Below are 20164 nucleotides of genomic sequence, written 5' to 3'. Positions count from 1 at the left end.
ACCTCCATACTGTTCTCCACAGTGGCTGCACTAATTTACATTCCCACCAACAGTGCACAAGTGCTCCCTTTTCTCCACACCCTCAGCAACATTTGTTATTTGTGTTCTTTTTGATGATGGCCATTCTGACAGGTGTGAGGTGAGTCCTACTGTGGTTTTAATTTGCATTTTCCTGATGATTAGTGATGTTGAGCATCTTTTCATGTGCCTGTTGGCCATCTGCATTTCCTCTTTGGAAAAATGTCTATTCAGTTCTTTTTTTAATTTTTTAATCTGGTTAGTTAGGGTTTTGTTTGTTTGTTGATGTTGGCTTATATGAGCTTTTTATATATATTGGATATTAGTCCCTTATCAGTCATACCATTTGCAAATATTTTCTCCCATTCAGTATGTTGTTTTTTCATTTTGTCAAAGGTTTCCTTTGCTGTGCAAAAGCTTTTAAGCTTAAATAGGTTCCATTTGTTTATTTTTGCTTTTATACCTTTTAACAGTGGTTACCCCAGCCCTAGAGTAACCATGTTATAATACACTTTACTTAAACATAAGATTCGCAAGCATTTCTTTCTTACTTTCATATGTTAGTAGACTCTTGTCCCCAAAAAACTCTGTCTACTTCATCAAGAAATACTAATTGTATGAGTTTTAGCTGTCTCTATAAAATTGCATTTCTATTTAATGGCATCTTTCTATAAATAAGTAAGGACAATTGCAAGCTCAATAATTTATAAGTCTTATTATGTACCTCTGTTTATACCTTAAATAACAACTTTTGAACGTGAATCTGTAATTATATGATATGTTAAATGCTATTCTAAAACTCAGTTTTTATTAAAATCCTCCCAAACCATTTAAATGTGTTTTGACTTTCCAAGTTGACCAGTTTTCATAGGCTTTTCACAAATACTATCTCATAAGGCATAAAACTAAGGAATGCTTGGAAATAACGCCCATTCAGTTGTTGCATCTCAGTGCCCATAACATAGCTGACTATTCCCTGCTGAAAACTCTGGTCTCAAGATCACTGTTCATTTAATTGATGGCTAATGTCTTCATTACACAGCTGTTAGTCCATCAAGAAGATAGTTAATGAACTTGGCAATATACATTGCATTAACTTTTTGCCCTAAGGTTAATCATGGGATTATTTTCAAATGTGATTTTGATGTGCTAAGCTTCCCTAATAAATATGATTAAGTAAGATAAGTTGAGAGGAAGAACATCAATTCAATGAAAATTGCTTAACATTAGGCAGTAGGTTTATATATGAGTAAAGGGAAATTTAATGTCTGTACTTTATGGCTCTTAAAGGATATTTGGCTGTGACCCAGATGCTAAGCTTTACCTTCACTGAGTTAAACCAGGAACACTGATTTATACACCAATATGATGTTCTTCAACTGAGTACCATTCAGGGCCTCATTTTTGCAAATAATATCTTCTTTTCCTCTTTCTTTACATCAGAATAAGCATTATACTTCTTAGCTAGAATAATAATAGAGGATATTCTAAGATTCAATCAATGAGGGGAATAAACAATGTTGAAATAGTAGACTCCTAAGAACAAAATGTGTTTTATTAAAGAAACATTCTCCCAAGCATTGTAAGTAAATTTACATTAAATATTAAAGCTTTCTAAAGAAAAATCTATTTACTCACTTAAAAAAAAAAAAAAAAGAACAGTGCAAAGTGCCCTTGCTGTTGCTACTGAAACTACTTTTGTCAAGACTATCCCTCTAATATCCATCTTTCTGAGTGCTATAATTTTAGCCCTTACTGACTCATTCAATATTAGACTAAACTCTAGGAATAGCAATAAACTGTCCAGCATTTAGAACAACAAAGACAGTAGAAACACATTTTGTGATATAATTCTCCTTATCTTAGTTTCTGTTAGTCTTATTAAGAAAAATAGTCTTGGATTTAAAGTTTCTATCATTTGTCCAGGTCTAAAATGATGTTTTCTAAAAACATTTTAATACAGTCGATTAAGTCACTTTCTTCTGTGCCAGTCAAAGTCCCAGAGAGACTATAATGATGGCCTCAGTTTGGGAATGATGGCAACCACCACTGAAGAGAGGAAATTAGTTTATATTTGAATGGGATCTTTTTTTTTTGGATTTAAAGTTTCTATCATTTGTCCAGGTCTAAAATGATGTTTTCTAAAAACATTTTAATACAGTCGATTAAGTCACTTTCTCCTGTGCCAAAGTCCCAGAGAGACTATAATAATGGCCTCAGTTTGGGAATGATGGCAACCACCATTGAAGAGAGGAAATAACTTTATATTTGAATGGGATCCTTTTTTTTTCCAAGTACAAAATTAGTACTCTCTCCCCCTTAGCACAAAATGTACTTGCTAGGATAGATTCAAGCTTCCTTTACTCAGCCTTCCATCTGGCTTAATCTCGGCTGAAGGGGAGAATCACAAAGCAGATGTCCGTCAAGGAGGATGGTCTGACCTCTTGGTTTAGAAGGCGGGGTGGGCCATAGCTTCTACTTCTCCAGTGGCTTCTCCCTCCAGACATAATCTCCATTTAGCCCGTTGCTTTAAGAACATGGGTTCCATTTCTTTTGTTGTTTTTGTCTGAGGCTTACTGCAAATATTACAGCACAGCAGAAAGATTCAAACAGCTCCACGTGGTGTTTTGAAATTCATCCCTCCTGTAGGCTGAGTGACCTGCAGGTTGGACAGACTGCCAAAAATCCAAGAGCTTCAGCATTTCCTTACTGTCAGGATCTACTTCAGTGATTTCCTGATCCCGGGCTGAGACTTCAGGCACGTAATTATCTCTCCTCTCCCTCGCCTCCTCCTGCAGCTTGATGGAGATACGTCTCACTGGACCACTCTGAATCCGCTTCATCAGATGTGTGACATAGCCTGAGATCTTGTTGTAGAGCTTCTTGTTGGGAATGATGGCGATCTCCTCTCACATGTGCTTGTTGGTGTGCAAGTCGTTGCCCAGGCGCATGTAGTACTTCTCAACGATGACCCGGGCCACCTTCTTCATGGTTTTGGTGCAGAAGTGGCCCGTGTTGGCGGTCCTTGGTAAAAGAGGTTCATTTCTTTATTAGATGACAGACTTTAGGTCTCTGGAGTATTTTTCAGAGAATTTTTGCTTTTCAAGAACAGCTACACAAAATAATCTGGAGCCAAAGTATTCTTTCTTTAGATTTCTACCAGAAGGGGAATAGAACTACAAAGTTTTATTTTCAAAATTCTCATGTTCAAGTCAATAAATATTTAAAGTCTATAAAGCATTGTACTAATGAGAAGACAGGGATTGGAAGAGTTGGTAAGATCAAACTGAAAAATGAAGACAAAGAAAACGCCATATTTCTGCCTTCCAGTTGCTGATATCTTGTTGAAGAGATGAGGACATGTCCTAATAATCTGGTACAAACTGAGTTGTACCAAGTGACGCAAAGGAAACTCCGACTCATTGGGGGTGGTAGAGATGTGATTATTGGGGAAAGCCTTTTGAGTGTTGACCATTGAGTTGAAGCTCCGAGGTCTTCAACAAAGTGGAAGAGCATTACAGACCCAAGAAGGAACTTGCACCAAGGATTCCATTCTAGGAAAAAGGCTACAATGAAGGATGTATAGAGGGTGTGATGGGACGAGGTGGGCGATAAAACTGTAAAATGATGGAATGCCTTACTTATCTTTTTGTAATTTTTTTGTCATTATTGGAAGTACATATACATATATTCCCTTTCCAGAATGTGTCGTCCTACCATAACACTATCCAGAATCCAGAAAATGATGCCAAACAGTTCATGTGTTTCCCCTTGACAACACTTCATCCTGTAATGCGTCCATCTCAGGGGGTCCCAAGCCAGTCTCCCCTCTTTAGCTTCTGGTACCTTTTCTCTTCACCATGGCTTTCTAGATCAGAGGCCAGCAAACATTTTCAAGAAAAGGCCAGCTGTTAAATATCTTAAGTTTCACAGGTCAAACATTCTTTTTTACAGTTACTCAACGCTGCTGTTAAAGAATGAAAGCACCCATAGACAATAGGTAAATGAATGGTGTGGCTGTGTTCTGATAAAGCTTTATTTAAAAAGCAAGTGGCAGGCCAGATTTGGACCACTGGTTATAGTTTATGGACCCTTGTTCTAGGACTATCAACTCCTTTGTCTTCTCCAAAGGATCTTAGCTGTTCCTACTCTCTGTCTTCAGTCAGGACTGCTAGTTATTTGAAATCATCAGATTTCCAGTCTTGGTGAATCTGGGGTAGGACCTGATTTTGGAGGCAATGTTAAAAAGGATGGTCTTTTCTTGCCTGAACTTCAAGATGAAGGATCGAGAAGACAAAACTTTTAGCACAACTCTAGGGTGTTACTGTGCTTGAAATGTCTCTCTTTTTTCTAGTTTTGCCAAAGACATCTTTCTGCCAATTTAGCTCATTTGGGCCAGGGCTTGAGAATGGAACTAGGTGTGTAATATATTCCAAGAAAGAGGTCAGCCAGAAGTGGAAAAATGGGAGATGAAGAAAAATACCATTTTGCTATATTTGTAATCCCCAAACCTAGTTTTTGAGTGACCACTATTTGTCAATCCACTAATTTTCCTTTAATTTAACTATTGTAACACGGGATCCAAAAAAATGAAGCATTTCAGCTTAATGTATACACAGTGGAAAAATCCATTGGAGATTGTTCATCAGGAGAATAAGTGTTCAGAATTTTTTATAGAAAATATAATTCTGATAACAGTGTACAGTATAGAAGAACCAGTGGGCTTTAGTTAAAAAGTCTCAGTGGTTGCCAAGGGTTGGAGGGAGGGATGGATGAATAGGCAAAACTAGGACTTATTTATTTTTACTTTTATTTTTTGCGGTACGCGGGCCTCTCACTACTGTGGCCTCTCCTGCTGCGGAGCACAGGCTCCGGACGCGCAGGCTCAGCGTCCATGGCTCACGGGCCTAGCCGCTCCGCGGCATGTGGGATCCTCCCGGACCGGAGCACGAACTCGCGTCCCCTGCTTCCGCAGGCGGACTCTCAACCACTGCGCCCCCAGGGAAGCCCCAAAACTAAGATTTTTAAGGCAGTGAAACTGTTCTGTATGGTATTATAATGGTGGATACATCTGATACATTAGTTCAAACCCATAGAATATGCAATACCAAGAGTGAACCCTAATGTAAACTATGAATTTTGGGTGATTATGGTTCATCAATGTATGTCCATCAATTGTAACAAAAGTACCACTCTGATGCAGAATTTGATAAAGAGCGGAGACTATACTTGTGTGAGGGCAGAGGGTATATGAGAAATCTCTGTACCTCCACTCAATTTTGCAGTGAACCTGAAACTGCTCTAAAAATTAAATTCTACTTTAAAAGAAGTCTCTGACAAGGAATAATCCCAGATTTAACTAGTGAGATGGCATACATAGGTGCCATTTATGGCCCTCGGAGATACCCTTAGTAAGTGCACAAAGACAAAATTCCCAAAGGGCAGAGTAGGGCTGGAAGAGATGCAAGGCGTTTGCCTTAAGACTGTGGTCTAGACAGAGTGCCGCTCTGTCAGTCAAGCAGTATGCAGATTGTACTTTCCAAAATGACTGCAACAAAAGCTCCCATCCCACATTTCTTCTTCCTGTGTGATGCTGTAGCTCCTCTTATAGAGGTGTAGGGGCTTTGTTTCTCCCCTTGAATCTGACAACAGCAGAACTGATGCTATGGAACTTCCAAGGTTAGGACATGAAAATCTATATGGATTTCACCTGGAGCTCCTGAGACACTGTTCTGGAAATTAGTCACCATGCTGTGAGGAAGTGGCAAGACCACACGGAGGTCAGGTCTAACTTTCTGGCTAAAGCTCCTTTTGAGGTCCCAGCCAGTAGCCAGCATCAACCTCCTGACATGTGACTAGGTGAGTCACAAGGTGACTCTAGCCCCAAATACCATCTGCTGCAATAGCGTGAGAAACCCCACCCCCAAGCAAACACTGCCTAACTGAACCTAGTCAACGCCCAGAACAATGAGAGAAAATAATAAAGCGATTTTTGTCGTTTTGATGTGAATCTTTACACAGCAATAGATAACCAAATAAATACAAGGGGTACAAAAAGAGAGGCCCAAGCTGGGTAGTTCCTGCTGTTTAATAAATCAGTAGAAAATAATAGTTAATAATATCATGTCTAGTTCTTATGTTCACTTTTTAATATTTCCATCAAGTGGCCCAAGATTCCTTTTAAGGACCACTATATTCCCCATCTTTCCTAAGAGTGCTAACAGGACTGACAAGATCTGGTTTCTCAGATGCAAATGGTCTACATGAGCCAGAAGCCTGGGAACATACACATCATGCTCAAACGACTATCCATGTATTTAATTTAAAAATAAAAAAACATTGCTCATCACTCCATAGGTACTAGGCTGATACATTCAAGTCACAAGATATCAAACCCTAGAGATACAATGCCTTTTTTAATTTTGCAAAAATTGCCTTTTTATCCTTAATGCATTAATTCATCTTTTACTTTTTTTTTTTTATCTTGCTTATGCAGTAGCGTATCTCCTGGGATCACTGCAAATCTTGATAAGGCCCTGTGGTGTGTACTTTAACCTAATTATAGAAGCAACTCCAATGGCCTCTCATTCACTTGGATGCGAAGAGATGCATGACTTAACAGGGTCACATTCTTGGGCTAATTCCACTCTTCAGTCAGCCAAGAGGCAGCTGCTTGAGCATGTCCAAGGATGTAGAATGTGGCCACTCCTGCTTCCATGCCAACACCCACCCCCTTCCTTCTCTACAAACAAAATTCTCTCCCACTTAAGGGCAAAGGATAACATCACCTCTCTGGCTTCTAGCTGCCCATTCCTTCCTCTAATTTGTATAACCACATTCCTCACTTCTTCCCTCCATGACCTGAGATAATGTGTCTTTTCTACTTCAAGTCAAAATCTTCCTCTTTTTTCTGAAGCCTATGCTCCACGGCATGTGGGATCTTCCTGGACCGGGGCACGAACCTGTGTCCCCTGCATCGGCAGGCGGACTCTCAACCACTGCGCCACCAGAGAAGCCCCACTTCCCATCTTCTCAGAGACTTTCTCCATAAATAATACTCTCTTTTCTGTATCTTCAACCTCTTCCTCTTTCCTGACACTTGACCCTCTGCCTATAATTTTTTTAAAATTTTCCCATTCTAAAGATTAACTCTTCCTTGTCCTCGTATCTCTTTAGATACCTCCTTATCTTCCTTTTCAACCAAACGTTTTGAAAATGTTGTCAATATTTGATTTCCCTTGCTCAAATCCTATTCATTCTTTGTTCTAGCATCATCTCAATATTGCCTACATCATTTGAATGGTTGGGGTCACCAATGATTTTCGGAAATTATTCCAAGACTTATTGACTTGTTCTTTATAAATCTTTAGAGATTCTCAACCATTTCATCCTTTGGAAATAACCTATCTTCCCTGTTTTCCACATCACTCTCTCCTAATTTGACTTGACTTCCCTCTCTTCCTTCCCTCGCTCCTTCCTTCCTTATTTTGTCTTTTCTCTCTCAACAATATATAGGGTCTTGTATTAGTCAGCTCAGGCTGCCATAGCAAAATATTATAGATTGGGTCACTTATAACCGAAATTTATTTTCTCAAAGTTCTGGAGACTAGCAGTCCCAGATCAGGGTGCCAGCCAATTCAGTTCCTGGTGAAGTTTCTTTTCCTGTCTTGCATATGGCCACCTTCTCGCTATATTCTCACGTGGAGTTTCCTCTGTGCATGCACAGAGAGTAAACAAGAGATCTCTCTCTCCTCCTCTTATAAGACCAACAGTCTATGGAATTCAGGCCCCACCCTTAACTCTTTTAACCTTAATTTCCTCCTAAAGATCTTATCTCCAAATACCGTCACGTTGAAACTTAGAGCTTCAACAAATGAATTTGGAGAGGGGACATAATTTAGTCCATAGCAGGTATAGTTTGTCACATAAAAACTAGGCAGAGGCACACAGTTCCACGTTTGCTTGCAGATTGGGCACCTCTCTCTTTCCCCTCTGATGCCCTTAGTGAGTTGTTGGCATTTACTTTCACACCTGTTACTTCAGAATCCCAAGATGGTTGCTACATCCTCAGAGGTTTTCCTTGAGAGGCTGAAACCAGGCAAACCTATGAGCCAAGTTCCTTTTTTTTAGGAGCAAGAAAATAATAGCGGCTCTCAGACTCCCTTTATTTCTTCCTAACCAGAACTGCCTCACATGCATATCAATGGCAAGGGGGATTTCCACAATTGATTTAGTCTAATCAACATCCACTTTCCCTGGGATAAGGGAGGGGTGATTCTACAGCACACAGGGTTCTGTCAGTCATGCAGGCAGAAGGACATGGCTGACTTCTATCTTTCTGACTGCCCTCTCTCAGCCTTCTTCTTAAAAGCCTCTTACTTCAACTGGCCCCTTGTATTTCAGTCTCCAGGATTCTTTACTTGTACTAATATTCTCTCTATACTCTTTTCCCAGGTAACCTCATTTATGCCCACTGTTTGCATTACACCTTAAACATTATAGACCCCCAAATCACTTTCTCTAGTCTAGATATCTTCTATTGGCTAAGCTTATATATATATCTAAATGTCTTCCTGGCATTTCTACCAGGATTTTTCGCAGACATCTCGAAGTCAACATGTTGAAAAATGAAACTCGTTTCCGTTTCCAATGCCACACATTCTCCATCTCTTTGGTACTCTCTCTGTTGTTTAGTGGAAACGTCTCATAACGATTTACCCAAGCAAACAAACCTCTATTACCTTAGGTGCCTTCCACTCCCTTACCTACCACATCCATTTAGTTACCAATATCTAACAAATCTCTGCACTTTTTTTCATCCCTACTACCTCGCCTTCCTCCTTTAGCTTCATTTCCTACTATTTCCTTTCTTTCATATTACAGTATTTATCAATCTAGGACCTGCTTCTAATAATGCACACCTTTGTTTGCATATCTTTCATGACTGTAAAAGAGGCAAGAGGGAAGAGATATGGGGATATGTGTATATGTATAGCTGATTCACTTTGTTATAAAACTTAAACTTTAAGGGACAAGAGGGCATTTTTACATTCTTCTTTTACATTCTTTTTTTTTTTAAACATCTTTATTGGAGTATAATTGCCTTACAATGGTATGTTAATTTCTGTTTTATAACAAAGTGAATCAGCTATACATATACACATATCCCCATATCTCTTCCCTCTTGCCTCTTTTACATTCTTGTACTCATTGCAACCTGGTACATGGTAAGCCCTCATGAAACTAAGTTCAATTCAGTGACCGAAACTCATATATATAGAAATGATAATGCAATGTCCTTGCACTGGGCTTTCTTGCTCTTCTCAGCATAAGACACTTGAGGGAAGAATCTTTGTTGTTCCCTTCCTTTGTAACTTTCCAAAATACTGAGTGCAGTGCTTTTTACTACTGATGACAAACACATTCAAAAATATCAATAGATTAACTCCAGAAAACAAAGCGATATGCTCTATAGTTGTGGATGGACATGGCATTGATATATTTTTCCATGTTGTATGCAGTACTTTCCTGTCTGCATTACACATGGACTCCCTGGAGTTAGTCACCATCAGAGTGTGTAATTCTGTAAAATGGAATCTTGGTTCAGATCAGGTCTGCGGTGTCTTCTGGATCTCATGTCTTATGATTCTATGATTATAAGATTACTGAGAGAAGCAAGTTCATTTTGATGTAAATAAGCCCATGAACTGGGGAAGGAAGAGTGCTGTCCCTGATGATGTTCTGTAGTAACCGTTTGGCTCAAAAAAAATGAAAATAGTTTATTTTTAACACTAGGGGATAAATCTTAATCTTCGAAGTTCTCAAAGGTATGATTTTCTTTTTGGAAAACACTATTTAAGAACATCAATACACCCCTTTGAATTTGGGTCAAAATTTGATGACATAGCATTAATGGTTATGTCAGAACTACTGGGACAAATCATAGGTATTGAGATAGCCTTTCTTCAATGAAATTTTATCAGTGTAATAGCTATTTCCAGAATACACCCCCATAATTAAAACTAAGATAAGATATGGGATTAAAATACCAAAAACAATTGATCATATTGAAATGGAGCAGGACCCTATGGTCCTTGCCCCCCATGTCTTCAGCCTGCCTTTTGTCTGTGGAAAAAGTTTAGCCAAAGAACAAGTTTAATCAGAAAATGGTATGCAGAAACAAAAGATAACAAGAAGACTAAATAATAATAGTTTAGTCAATAAGCAGAGTCAAGGACCTTTAGTTCCTCCTCAAGGGCTATAGATAATATTCTGAACCCTATCCTGTGAGCTGTCTTATAGATACTGAGACCCCCACCAGGTGGAAGAAGTTAACTACATGAGGACCAGGCTGTAGACATGACATAAGCTGCCACAGTTCTGAGAACTGCCCTCAAAGAAATGGGAACAAACTGACCCTGGAACTAAAGACTAACTGTACTTAAAACAATCAAGATGATGCTGATCACATCACCACATGACCAATCTCATGATGACTGTCAGAGCTGACTGCTGTTTCTGCATGTAGCCCCCTTCCTCTGTCCATAAAAGCTCTTGCCCCCTGATTGTCAGTGTGGGGCGGAGTAAACCTTTGGACAGGTATCTGCCCTCCTCATCCCCCTCCACACATTGCTGGCATCTGAAATAAAGCAAACTTTCCTTTCCACCAAACCAGCCTCTTTATTGGCTTTTGAGCAGTGAGCTCAATTTAGGTTACAATATCACATTTAAACTTATTTTGACTAAGTTGAGTAAAATTTGCTTTCCTTCTAAGAACACGTGATTTTCAATTAAATTACTAGAAATAAAAAATAAATTAGTTATCCTCTCTAAGTTCTTATTTTCATTCCATTATTGACTTCCTCCTTGCTTTGAAAGTTTTGCACTTTCCCGCGCACCTAGAGCCTGTGCTCTGCAACAAGAGAAGCCACCGCAACGAGAAGCCTGCGCACCACAACGAAGAGTAGCCCCGCTCGCCGCAACTAGAGAAAGCCCTCATGCAGCAATGAAGACCCAATGAAGACCCAATTTAATTATATAAAATAAATAAATTAAATAAATAAAATTTTTTAAAAAAGAAAGTTTTGCACTTGAAATTACCCTCTTTACTTATAAATTTATCTCATCTTTCTGAAAGTATGAGGAGCAATACACTTTATTTATACAGTGTTTTACCATCTGCAATGTCCTTTTTGATCTATTTAACTACATCTAAACCACACGTTAATCTCATGAAGCAGACAAACCAGATATAATTTCACAGATGAGGAAACTGTCACCTTTACCCAAGATCGCATGATTAGAAAGTGATAAAACCAAGAGAAGACTCAATATCGTTTGATATTTAGTCTACTGCTCTTTGCAACTTGGCAACCATTCCAAACTCAAAAAATATATCTCCCTCTGCCTTTTATAAAACAGCATTAAGATCGCACTGAGATGCGCAGAGTATAAAATTGCTTGTATACTTTTGATCTTTTCTTTCTTCTTGCCATTTCAGTTTTGAAATGGCAAACCTTGGGAAGGTATCTCAGGTTTATACAGTGAAAACTTTACTTCTCAGGACTTGGGAAAGTCTAGTCAACATTGCTGAAATAGAAAAAAAAACATGTTCTTCATGGAATATTCATAAGACAAATGTATTTTTAAAACTTGCAAAGCTGGCTGAGCTACAACCTCACAAGTGATATTTCAAAACATGTTAGAGGTCTTCTGCTTGTGGCCATAACAAAGTAACTTGTACCAGACTAATCCTCTCACCAGAGACAACTATAAAACTGAACAAAATATAGGAAATGATTATTTTTAGATGTTAGGCTATAGGCAACACAGATCTGTGATCCCCAAGGGGAGCAGGGGAGCCTTAAGATCACAGTTATACAAGCTTCTACCTGGAGGCATTCTGCAAATGGTAGGGTGGGGGCGGGGCAGGGAGCCCCAGCAGGGTGCAGGTGTCTCACTGGGCAGAGAAGGCAGATGTCATAGCTCTGGGCTGCAAGGGTGGCTGGAAATTGTGGGCCAGGAATGAAGAGAAGGGAGTCATACAGAAATGAAGTTCCAGAATTCTGCACGTGGTTCCCCTTACTCTTTGGTGCAATACAAAAGTGTGTATGCATAACGCAGAATCCATAAGGCAGGGTAAAAAACGCTATCAAATAAAGAAAAATTACTGGGGAAGTTTGAGTTGAAAAACTATTAGAACTCATCTAGTCTGGGAGACACTTGAGTACTGACCAGAGTGGAGACAACTCATTAAATATCCCTGACATTCAATGGAGACGCAGGGAAGGTCATGCTAATCTAGTTCCACAGTAAAACTACTCTGAAGTGTCCCTAACAAAGAGTAAAAATTATCCTTGAATAAGTTCAGCTTAAGTAAATGAATTACCTATCTGCTGGAACAAAATTCAATATTCTATTAAGGAAGAATGTAAAAGCCAGCTCTTTAGCAACATAGCATCCATAGTATCCAGTATATAACAAAACATTACTAAACATTGTGAAGAAGAAGCAAAATGTGATGCAGAACCAAAAGAAAAGTCAGTCAATATAAATGTAAATTGTTTATTTTTAGCAAAATGAGATAGATCTCAAAAAACTTTGAATGTTTTGAAGTATGATAGCTTTTTTGGAAAAAACTTTTTCCAAAATAGATAAAGGCACAAAGAGAAAAAATTTTAAAGGAGTCAGAAAGAAAAAACATAAAAAGAGCAACCACTAACCTCATTAGAAACAATGTATGCCAGACTACATTAAACTGGCATCTTTAAAGTACTGAAAGGAAAAACTAAACCTAAAATCTTGTAAATATCCTCCAAACATGAAGGAAAAATAAAGACATCTTTAGGCATACAAATACAGAAAGAATCTGTCATCATCAGGCAAGCACTACAAGATATATTAAGAGAATTTCTTCAGACTAAACGAAAAATGTTTCCAGATGGAAATTCAGTCTACACAAAGAATGGAGAGTTCCAAAAAAAGTAAATATGTAAATAAATATAAATTATTTTCTCTTGTGGCTTAATTCCAGAGAAAAATGGAAGTTATATATATATATATGTCAGTAAAGAATGAATATTGTAAACTGAAGAGCAACCAGTTTAAAGGAGAAAGAAAAGAGAAGAGGCATAGCTGAAAAACCAGTAGAGGACATAAAATGGTATCTTTAAAAATATTTAATCCAAAAGCATGCAAGAAAGGAAGAAAAAAAGAAAAAAGATCTAATGGGACAAAAACATAGTGAATACAAGATGGCATATTTAAACACAATCAATTATTTGGTAATTGCATCAAATAGCACTAGACTCTAAAAGGAAAGGATTATCAGACTGAATTTTTAAAAAAACAATATGCTGTTTATAAGAGAGAAAGGGATGGAAGAAGGTATACCTCTTAAATATTCAGATAAATGTTGGGCTGGCTATATTACTATCAAATTAGGCTTCAGGACAAAATAATATTTTTAGAGGTAAAGAGGGACATTCTATAATAAAAACGTGGTCAACAAGAAGACATGAAAATCATAAATGTGTATACACCTAATCACAGAAATTCAAAATACAAGAAGAAAGAAACTAATGGAACAGAATGGAGAAATAGGAAATTCCACAGCTAAAGTTTTAGATATCAATACTCTTTCCTCCATGATAGAATAAATATACAAAATGCTCTGTGTGGATACAGAAGACTTGAATAGCACTATCAATAACTTAACTAACACAATACACATTTTTTCCCAAGTGATCATGGAGAATTCATTGATATAGACCATATGCCATGTAACAAAACAAATTACAAAAAAATTTAAAGAACTGAAATCATGAAGGGTACATTCTCTGACAACAAAGAAATTAAATTAAAAATGATTGAAAAATAGATATCAGAAAATTCCCAAATATTTGGAAATTAAGAAATCTATGTCTTAACCCCTTGCTCAAAGAAGAAATTAGAACATATTCTTAAGTGAATGACAATAAAAATATCACTATCAAAATTTTTGGGATGTAGTGTTTGGGGGAAATTATATATCTCTACTTGCCTATATGAAAAAGAGGAAAGGATTAAAATCAACAGTTACTGCTTTCACCTTAGGAATCTAGGGAATGAAGTCTAAACCCAAAATAAGCAGAAGGAAGGAAACAGTACTGGTAAGAGTGGATATCAGTGAAGTAGAAAACTGATAAATAAAGAAAATCATGAAATCAAAATTTGGTTCCTTGAAATGTTAACAAAATTGATAACACCCTACCTTAACTGATTAAGATAAAGACAGAGAAGGCACAAATTATCAATACCAAGAAAGAAAGAAAGAACATCAGTAATGATCCATAGACATTAAAGGAATAATAAAGTTTATGAATCACGTTATATCAATAAATTCAACAATTTAGATTAAAGGGCAAATTCCTTGAAAGACACAAATTACCAAAACTGGCGTAAGAGGAAACAGAAAATCTAAATAGCCCTACAATAATTAAAGACATGTATTTGTATTCAAAAACCTTCCCAAAGTAAACTCCAGATAATTTCATTCATGAATTCTACCAAACAATTAAGGAAAAAAATAATATCAATTTTACAAAATGTATTAGAGTTCAAAACATGGTTTTGTCTTTATTCTTTGATTTTAAGAGTAGCTCACTAGGTTTAGAGATTGGCCCAATCTCTAAATGATATGACAATCATGAAAATCTTAAAAACTGTGCTGAGGAAATAGATAAAACTAAATGAGAACAAGAATCTAATTCAAAACACTGATATTTGTCATTCTTTCCTAAGCTAGGCAGGAAGCTGAGGACGCTAAGTGAGAGTTCAGATAGGTTTTACCACGCTCTGTCACAGGTATCCTATACTGAGTTGAAACTATATGATCCTAGTATCCTGCCTCATTTTTCTCTTCTCTTTCATATGAGTCATTTAAATTTGCTGTATCTTCTCTCTTCTCCCATTCCCAGCAAAGAAGCCGCTATCTCAGCCTGGATGTGGAGAGAGGCCAGGGAAGCTTCTATGAAGACGTGATACCTATGCTGAGCCCAGAAGGGTGCACATGTGTTGTATGCAGAAGAAGCAGCCAAAGAAGCCAGGAAAGCAGCATGGCCAAAGGCACAGAAACAAGAAAGCTTGCATTTAAAGAACTATAAGAGGCTCCTCCATATTGGACCAAAGAGAAATGCAGAGGTGGGGGAAAGGGGCAGAGGGGTCAGGGTAGATCACAGATCACATCCGAATGTGGCATCCTCCTGAGGAATTTATCTTCGAAAACAGGAAATTACTGAAGGATTGCAAACATGATCAAATCTGCAATGTGCAAAGGATACTCTGATCATGCATTTGAGGGAGGGTGGACCTGTTCATCAGATATCACAGTAGTTTAGTGCAAGACGATGAGGTCCTGATCAAGATTAGAGACAGTGGAGAACAGAGAAAGGAATACATATGGATACCGGGTCAGAGTCCATAGGACACAGTGACTGATCCAACATCAGGGGTGAGGAAGAGGAAGGAGTCTAGCTGATTCTAAGGTTTCCTGCTCAGATGGCTGTGTGGATAGTATGTCCTTCACTAAGATGAGGTCCCACTAGGGGACTAGGGAGTTACTATGCTTGCAGTTGTGAATTGATGAGGTATGAGGTGAAATGTGAGGTCTGATAGGCATTTGTATATATCCTGCACTCAGGAGAGAGGACTACAGACTGATATTTGGGTTTCATCAGCACGTGAAATGAATGTGCAACCAAGGTATATATAAAATGAGAAAAAAAGATATATGTGGCTGATGTAGCCATGTGAATAGAAGAGATCTCCACGATATAGAAAGGGAACATTACATAAGTAGTGTCAGAGGGGATTTTTACGTTATATTTATAAATATATCATTTCTATGTAAGCTAGAAACTTTCCTTGTTCCAGATCTAAGTTGTACATTCCTAACTCTGAGAGTGATTTCAAGGATGACATCTTTTACTCCTAAAGGAAGCTACTGGAACAACAATAGAAAAGCTAACAGTCAGTGATTATCTCTTGATTATAAAATATTAGGGAAAAAACATTCAACATATATGTACTAATGATGGAGACACCATATGTTCAGCAAGAGTCAATTCTCCTCTAGCCTATAAACTGTACAATAAACTCCATCTCCTCTACAAATGTCACGACCAACACCTCCTCCTTCTGGTCTTCTACTGTCACAGCAATACCCCACAAAGTTCTGTAAAGCTATAATGTTACATTTGGTAGTGTATATATGTCCATGCCACTCTCTCACTTTGTCCCAGCTTACCCACCCATCTCCCCATGTCAAGTCCATTCTCTAGTAGGTCTTCGTCTTTATTCCCGTCTTGCCCCTAGGTTCTTCATGACCTTTTTTTTTAGATTCCATATATATGGGTTAGCATACGGTATTTGTTTTTCTCTTTCTGACTTACTTCACTCTGTATGACAGACTCTAGGTCCATCCACCACACTACAAATAATTCAATTTCGTTTCTTTTTATGGCTGAGTAATATTCCTGTATCTATGTTTCTGTTTTTGTGCCAGTACCATACTATCTTGATTACTATAGCTTTGTAATATAGTCTGAAATTAGGGAACCTGATTCCTCCAGCTCCGAATTTCTTTCTCAAGATTGCTGTGGCTATTCAAGGTCTTTTGTGTTTCCATACAAATTGTGAAATTTTTTGTTCTAGTTCTGTGAAAAATGTCAGTGGTACTTTAATAGGGATTGCATTGAATCTGTAGATTGCTTTGGGCAGTATACTCATTTTCACAATGTTGATTCTTCCAATCCAAGAACATGGTATATATCTCCATCTGTTGGTATCATCTTTAATTTCTTTCATCAGTGTCTTATATTTTTCTGCATACAGGTCTTTTGTCTCCAGGTAGGTTTATTCCTAGGTATTTTATTCTTTTTGTTGCAATGGTAAATGGGAGTGTTTTCTTAATTTCATTTTCAGATTTTTCATCATTAGTGTATAGGAATGCAAGAGATTTCTGTGCATTAATTTTGTATCCTGCAACTTTACCAAATTCATTGATTAGCCCTAGTAGTTTTCTGGTGGCATCTTTAGGATTCTCTATGTATAGTATCATTTCATCTACAAACAATGACATCTTGACTTCTTGTTTTCTGATTCGGATTCCTTTTATTTATTTTTCTTCTCTGACTGCTGTGGCTAAAATTTCCAAAAATGTCGAATAATAGTGGTGAGAGTGGGCAACCTTGTCTTGTTCCTGATCTTAGTGGAAATTGTTTCAGTTTTTCACCATTGAGGATGATGTTGGCTGTGGGTTTGTTATATATGGCCTTTATTATGTTGAGGTACGTTCCTTCATGCCTACTTTCTGGAGGGTTTTTATCATAAATAGGTATTGAATTTTGTCAAAAGCTTTTTCTGCATCTATTGAGATGATCATATGGTTTTTATTCTTCAATTTTTTACTATAGTGTATCACATTGATTGATTTGCATATATTGAAGAATCCTTGCATTCCTGGGATAAACCCCACTTGATCACAGTGTATGATCCTTTCAACGTGCTGTTGGATTCTGTTTGCTAGTATTTTGTTGAGGAGTTTTGCATCTATGTTCATCTGTGATATTGGCCTGTAGTTTTCTTTCTCTGTGACCTCGTAGAATGAGTTTGGGAGTGTTCCTCCCTCTGCTATCTTTTGGAAGAGTTTGAGAAGGATAGGTGTTAGCTCATCTCTAAATGTTTGATAGAATTTGCCTGTGAAGCCATCTAGTCCTGTGCTTTTGTTTTTGGAACATTTTTCATCACAGTTTCAATTTCAGTGCTTGTGATTTGTCTGTTCATATTTTCCATTTCTTCCTGGTTCAGTCTTGGAAGGTTGTGCTCTTCTAAAAAGTTGTCCATTTCTTCCAGGTTGTCCATTTTATTGGCATAGAGTTGCTTGCAGTAATCTCTCATGATCCTTTGTATTTCTGCAGTGTCAGTTGTTACTTCTCCTTTTTCATTTCTAATTCTATTGATTTGAGTCTTCTCCCTTTTTTTCTTGATGTGTCTGGCTAATGGTTTATCAATTTTGTTTATCTTCTCAAAGAACTAGCTTTCAGTTTTATTGATCTTTGCTATTGTCTCCTTCATTTCTTTTTCATTTACTTCTGCTCTGATCTTTATGGTTTCTTTCCTTCTGCCAATTTTGGGGTTCTTTGTTCTTCTTTCTCTAATTGCTTTAGGTGTAAGGTTAGGTTGTTTATTTGAGATGTTTCTTAAGATAGGATTATATTGCTATAAACTTCTCTCTTAGATCTGCTTTTGTTGAATCCCATAGGTTTGGGGTCGTGTGTTTTCATTGTCATTTGTTTCTAGCTATTTTTTTATTTCCTCTTGATTTTTTCAGTGATCTCTTGGTTATTAAGTAGTGTATTGTTTAGCCTCCATGTGTTTGTATTTTTTTAAAGATTTTTTTTCCTGTTATTGATATCTAGTCTCATAGGATTGTAGTCAGAAAAGATACTTGATATGATTTCAATTTTGTTAAATTTACCGAGGTTTGATTTGTGACCCAAGATATCGTCTATCCTGGAGAATGTTCCATGAGCACTTGAGAAGAAAGTGTATTCTGTTGTTTTTGGATGGAATGGCCTATAAATATCAATTAAGTCCATCTTTTTTAATGTATCATTTAAAGCTTGTGTTTCCTTATTTATTTTCATTTTGGGTGATCTGTCCATTGGTGAAAGTGGGGTGTTAAAGTTCCCTACTATGAATGTGTTACTGTTGATTTCCCCTTTTATGGCTATTAGTATGTGCCTTATGTATTGAAGTGCTCCTATGTTGGGTGCATAATTAATCTTGGTTGTAGAGTTTTCCCTTTCATCACTTTAAATATGTCCTGCCAGTCCTTTCTGGCTTGCAGAGTTTCTGCTGAAAGATCAGCTGTTAACCTTATGGGAGTTCGCTTCTATGTTATTTGTTGTCTTTCCCTTGCTGTTTTTAATATTTTTTCTTTGTATTTAATTTTTGATAGTTTGATTAATATGTGTCTTGGAATGTTTCTCCTTGCATTTGTCCTGTATGAGACTCTCTGTGCTTCCTGGACTTGATTAACTATTTCCTTTCCCATATTAGGGAAGTTTTCAACTATAATCTCTTCAAATATTTTCTCAGTCCCTTTCTTTTTCTCTTCTTCTTCTGAAACCCCTATAAGTCGAATGTTGGTGTGTTTAATGGTGTCCCAGAAGTCTCTGAGACTGTCCTCAATTCTTTTCATTCTTTTTTCTTTATTCTGCTCTGCAGTAGTTATTTCCACTATTTTATCTTCCAGATCACTTGTCAGTTCTTCTGCCTTAGGTATTCTGCTATTGATCCTTTCTAGAGAATTTTTTATTTCAGTTATTGTGTTGTTCATCATTATTTGTTTGCTCTTTAGTTCTTCTAGGTCCTTGTTAAATGTTTCTTGTATTTTCTCCATTCTATTTCCAAGATTTTGGATCATCTTTACTAACATTATTCTGAATTCTTTTTCAGGTAGACTGCCTATTTCCTCTTCATTTTTAGGTCTGGTGGGTTTTTATGTTGTTCCTGCATCTGCTGTGTGTTTCTCTGTCTTCTCGTTTTGTTTAACATACTGTGTTTGTGGTCTCCTTTTCACAGGCTGCAGGTTCGTAGTTCCCGTTGTTTTTGGTGTCTACCCGTAGTGGCTAAGGTTGGTTCAGTGGGTTGTGTAGGCTTCCTGGTGGAGGGGACTAGTGTCTGTGTTCTGGTGGATGAGGTTGGATCTTGGCTTTCTGGTGTACAGGTCCGCATCTGGTGGGGTGTTTTGGGGTGCCTGTGAACTTATTATGATTTTAGGCAGCCTCTTTGCTAATGGGTGGGGTTGTGTTCCTGTCTTGTTAGTTGTTTGGCATAGGGTGTCCAGCACTGTAGCTTGCTGGTCGTTGAGTGGAGCTGGGTCTTGGTGTTGAGATGGAGATCTCTCAGAGATTTTTGCCATTTGATATTATGTGGAACTTTGAGGTCTCTGCTGTACCAGTTTTCTGAACTTGGCTCTCCCACCTCAGAGGCACAGCTCTGACGCCCGACTGGAGCACCAAAACCCTGTTATCCACACAGCTCAGAATAAAAGGGAGAAAGAAAGAAAGAAAGAAAGAAAGAAAGAAAGAAAGAAAGAAAG

The 20164-nt window shown here is 37.6% G+C and overlaps 1 pseudogene; it reads right to left on the bottom strand.

Moving 5' to 3' along the window:
• Nucleotides 1-2623: 2623 nt before the first annotated feature.
• The window catches only part of LOC112397522 (40S ribosomal protein S17 pseudogene), a 28958-nt pseudogene continuing 11417 nt past the window's right edge, over nt 2624-20164 (bottom strand).

Source organism: Neophocaena asiaeorientalis, unplaced genomic scaffold, assembly GCF_003031525.2.
Source record: "Neophocaena asiaeorientalis asiaeorientalis breed wild unplaced genomic scaffold, Neophocaena_asiaeorientalis_V1.1 scaffold10, whole genome shotgun sequence".
NCBI classification, from domain to species: domain Eukaryota; kingdom Metazoa; phylum Chordata; class Mammalia; order Artiodactyla; family Phocoenidae; genus Neophocaena; species Neophocaena asiaeorientalis.
The sequence above is the reverse complement of the archived record's forward strand: the minus strand, read 5'-3'. Positions and strand labels throughout refer to the sequence as shown.